This window comes from Phoca vitulina, unplaced genomic scaffold, assembly GCF_004348235.1.
Source record: "Phoca vitulina isolate PV1807 unplaced genomic scaffold, GSC_HSeal_1.0 scaffold3, whole genome shotgun sequence".
Taxonomy (NCBI): Eukaryota; Metazoa; Chordata; class Mammalia; order Carnivora; family Phocidae; genus Phoca; species Phoca vitulina.
The window spans coordinates 5,988,577-5,993,694 of NW_022589706.1; the positions used below are offsets into that span (position 1 = coordinate 5,988,577).

The 5,118-nt window shown below is 42.6% G+C and overlaps 1 non-coding gene across 1 annotated transcript; it reads left to right on the forward strand.

Annotated features, from left to right (window-relative positions):
- The first annotated feature begins 3,513 nt into the window (after window positions 1-3,513).
- LOC116630313 lies at window positions 3,514-3,620 on the forward strand. The gene has a single exon (XR_004298916.1). It is a non-coding gene; the product is annotated as a U6 spliceosomal RNA (small nuclear RNA).
- Window positions 3,621-5,118: the final 1,498 nt, after the last annotated feature.

The window sequence follows — 5,118 nt, forward strand, 5'->3', positions numbered from 1 at the left end:
GTTGCATGTCAATTCAGAAGAGTTTTGCTGCCAGAAAGAACTTTTGCCCCAAACTTATGGGAAAAAAATTTTTCATATTTCAGGACTTTTTCTGGATTTCAGAATTGTGGAATAGGGATTGTGGACTGAAATTTGCATTGTCACTTAATAGATGAAGAAACTAAGACCCAGAGAGGTGACATGACTCACCAGTATTCACACAGCTGAGAATCATGGCACTGAAATTTGAAAATGAGCATGACACTCATGCTCCCAGGGAGTCTGGGGGCCAGAGGAAGGAGAAGTCTGAGCCCTGCTGGTTCTTGAGCCTGTTGAATGTGTCCTTTCTATTCAATTTATAAGGGACTGTGGACACAGGGCCTTTCAATGACATAGGCTTTCCCCAATTTTAAGGATTCCAGGATACTAAAAGATAAAAAAAATGTCAAACTAGATTATGAAAAATACACACAAACACACATACAGAGTGCTCTCTATTTATAGATAACATTAAAAAATCAAAACTTTAAGATCTTTTATGAACATGTGTGGGTGAAATCGTCCAGTCAACCCCCTTTGCAGAATCCCAACCCTCACAGAAACAGTTCCTGTTGCTGAGCACCAACAGATCTGCACTCTCAAGAGGCACGTGTCATGGCTTAACAGCCTTAGGATCAAGAGAATTGATGACTGAGAAAGTGTTGTGTGAATTATAAAACATAATATGTGCACACATCATCATCATTATGAATAAACACCTCTAACCTATGCATCCACTATTTTGGCTATAATTCTCAGAATTAGATTTTTCTGCCATTTATAAGTCTATTGCTTTAGTTCATTCCATGTAGGAATATCTAATACTGTCAACACAGCAATGTTCTTTACTCACATATTAGCTCTCACATAAATTGGCACATGACCATATTAAATTTCTGATTAAATAAAAAAACATGCCTATCCCTCTTAATACAGTGTCTAGTGCACACTACTACCAAACCCTCTGTTCTCTACACTACTCAATTCCCAGTGTTTTTACTTATTTATTTATTTTTAAAATTTATTTATTTATTTGGGAGAGAGAGAGAGCACATGTGCACACAAATGGAAGGGGAGGGACAGAGGCAGAGGAAGAAGCAAGCTCCCTGCTGAACGGGGAGCCAGATGCTGGGGTTCCATCCCAGAACCCTGGGATCATGACCTGAGCCAAAGGCAGATGCTTAAGGGACTGAATCACCCAGGCGCAGCCCCCCCCCCAGTGTTTTTTTATATTCTTTATTTCATCATAAAGAGCATAAATACAGTGACATTTACTTATCTCATTGGGCATCATAATTGCTGGCACATAGCTTATTGAAAATCAACTATTCAACAAGCAATGAGTACCTACTCTGTCTTTGACATCGTGACAAACACTAAGAATGCTGTAACTAACTAGACAGTCTCCTGTCGTCTTGGAGATGTCAGTCTAGTGCAAGAAACAGGTAACAAGCAAAGTCTACTAAGTAAATATTAAGCTTACAATTGTGTAAATACTGTGAAAAAAAAATGTTGTTCTCTGGGAGCTCATAAAAGGAGGGCAGAACAAAAACTGGGTCAGAGAGGGTAGGTTTTTTTTTTTAATATTTTATTTATTTATTTGACAGAGAGAGAGATAGCAAGAGCAGGAACACAAGCAGGGGCAATAGGAGAGGGAGAAACAGACTTCCCGCAGAGCAGGGAGCCCAATGCGGGGCTCGATCCCAGGACCCCAGGATCATGACCCGAGCCGAAGGCAGATGCTTAAAGACTGAGCCACCCATGCCCCCAGAGAGGGTATGTTTTGAGACCAAAGAAGAGGGAATCTTAGAATGGAATGTGGACAAGATCATCTCAGACAGGCAACAGCACCTTAAGACCCTAAGGCAGAGGGGGGGTTGGCATATTCCAGAAACTAGCAGGTCAGTGTGGTGGGGGCATGCACAGTGAGTGAGGGTGAGTGTTGTGAACGAGGCTATATAGTGAGGCAGGGGTGGATCCCACAGGATCCTTGTATTATGATGCACCGGCACTGCCCATGAGGACTGCCGCTCTGCTCTTTGGGTATCTCCTTCCTACCGAGAAGTCACTAGTTGTGTCAAGCTGTGTAATAAAGACACTCTGTATGGGGCACTGCTAGAAACGATGCATCCAGCTCGAGAAAGACATGGCTCCTGCCTCCACGGAGCTTACAGTGTAGGAGGAAGCAGATGAGTGAGGAAATCAATCATTTCAATGTGAAGATGCCTTCTGGCACTGTTCCCAACTGCTGCTGAACTTCACACTTCCTTCTAGGTGTCTCACCAAGTCTCTCTGGTCTCCAATGCCCACCTAGAGAGTCCCACTCAGGTGTCATAGTCTTTCATGTGGCAACATAATCATTCTTACATTCTTTATCCCAACATCAATTAAACTAGGCCAGCAAACTATTTAATCCCCAGTGAGGTACAGAGTGTGCGGGTGCGTACAAGGGGGAATCTCAGCGTCCCCTGGAGAGCTTTGGAATATTCCTGGGGGTTCAAACATAGTACCTCTCATAGGTAAACTAAAATTTGGTGAGGTCGGCCTAGACACAGAGAGTGGGGTTCACTTAAAGAGAGGCTAATGAGGAAATAAGTCAAACAGAGAAAGACATGTATCATATGACCTCACTGATATGAGGAATTCTTAATCTCAGGAAACAAACTAAGGGTTGCTGGAGTGGGGGTGGGGTGGGAGGGATGGGGTGGCTGGGTGATGGACACTGGGGAGGGTATGTGCTATGGTGAGCGCTGTGAATTGTGCAAGACTGTTGAATCTCAGATCTGTACCTCTGAAACAAATAATGCATTATATGTTAAGAAAGAAAAAAAAAAAGAAGAAGAATGTAGCAGGAGGGGAAGAATGAAGAGGGGAAATCGGAGGGGTAGACGAACCATGAGAGACGATGGACTCTGAAAAACAAACTGAGGGTTCCAGAGGGGAGGGGGTTGGGAGGATGGGTTAGCCTGGTGATGGGTATTGAGGAGGGCACGTTCTGCATGGAGCACTGGGTGTTCTGCACAAACAATGAATCATGGAACACTATATCTAAAACTAATGATGTAATGTATGGGGATTAACATAACAATAAAAAAATTTTAAAAAAAAGAGAGGCTAATGAGGATTATGATGCCTTTCACGAGTGAGATTTATGCTTATATGTTTCATTGTAAACATGGTCCTAACTTGAATTTAAATCCCACCTCTGCACATACATGCTGGTTGATCCTAGCAAAGTTACTTAACATTTTGAAGGTCCGTTTTCTAATCTATAGAATTATATTACTATGATACTCTCACATGTTATTGCAAGGACTAAAATACAATGTAGCAAAAAATGCCCAGTATAGTCGCAGCTGTTGCCATTAATCTTCCTCAAAATGATTGGCTGCTGCATGACCCATGAGGTTTGTCTGAGATGCAGAAAGAATAAGTTTATCCTGTGACATACAGGTTTTTGAACAGACGTTCCTATTTATTAAAATGCTAAAGGCAGTGTTCGCTTCGGCAGCATATATACTAAAACTGGAACGATACAGAGAAGATTAGCATGGCCCCTGTGCAAGGATGACACACAAATTCGTGAAGCGTTCCATAAAAAATAAATAAATAAATAAATAAATAAATAAATAAATAAATAAATAAAATGCTAAAGGCAGTGGAATGAGAGGAAGGCATCCTCCTCCCCTGAAATATTCCCATCTTCTCTGCCCTCAGGACTCAGCACAGAGACTTTTACCACACAAGTCCCCCAGAGGGCAGTATTCTGAGCTGAGAGTGGGGAGAGAGAGGGGGGATGCTCTATGCCAGGTGGGGGAGCTGGGATAGGAGGGGAGATGTCCCCTCACCTCTTGGCCCCATTGCTCTCCCCTGTGACCAGTCACTGGAGTGGGCTGACAGACAGAGCTCTGCAACAATGGTGAGACCAGCCCTTTGCAAAGAGCCTGGTGAGCAAGAGTGAGGACTGAGGGCCACCTCCTGCTGAAATGGTGAGCGGTTGAGAGCTTTAGAAACAGGGTGGCCAAATTTAATTTTGAACAGATGACTCTGAACTCACTAGAGATAAATGGATCTAGCAGCAGGGAGCCCAGGTGGGTGGCTGTGGCCACAATCCAAAGGACATATGAGACCTAAACCAGGGTCGTGGCCAAACAGAGGTAGACAAGGCAGATCAGAGAAGCATCCAGGAGGATTTTGCAACTTAGATAGCTTAACTGGTGGTGGTCGGTTATCTACCGCTTACTAGGTGCACTGGGCAGACCAGGTAGGAAACATCCGAAGAGAGTGAAAAGCGTTGTCAGATATTTTCTAAGCTCTGAAATGAGAAGAAACGCACTTTATTTGCAAGTGTTTGCAGAGAATCCCATGAAATACTGTCTGTGATAATACTCTTTAAAATATAAATTATTATTTATCTATAGGTACTCTTAAAAGTACTAGTGCTGGGCATAATTTACATTTGTTAGTTCATTTAACCTTCACAACAGCCCTGTGAAGTAGGTTCTACTGTCAGCTCCATTTATGGGTGAAGAAATCAAAGTATTTCTGCTATTGGATTATGCCAACCAGGCTGTCTAATTACTGTGAAAAGTCTTCTTACCTCTTAATGTGGTTGATAAGAACAGAGCTAATACCACAGTACAAACTAGTGGGTCTTTTTCTAAATTTTGGTGGCATGTGCTAAATGAACATAGGTGAACAGAGCTTGACCAGCAGGCACTTAGCTGTGTCTCCATTCACCCCTCTTACTCCAACTTGCTGAACAGAATAAATGGTGGATATGTGAAAGCATGGTTGGGTGGTAGGATAATGAATTAATAGATAGATCTATCTCAACACTTGACTTTTGAAAGTAGGTGAACCCCCTTGAGTCCCTATAAGATCCATGTGATAGCCCTTAAAGAGAAGCCAAAACTTTCATAGTGTTTGAGACACCCACCAGTGTCTGGATATATTTCCTGTGGGGTTTCATCATCAGGCTATATTCTCTCCTTTGAAATTAGTGTTTAATTCAGCCTCTGGCTTTTAAACTTGGCTCCCCTTGCTTAGACCTTCTTGGACCATTTGTATCCCTCATTCAGAACTTTGCAGCCAAGCCCC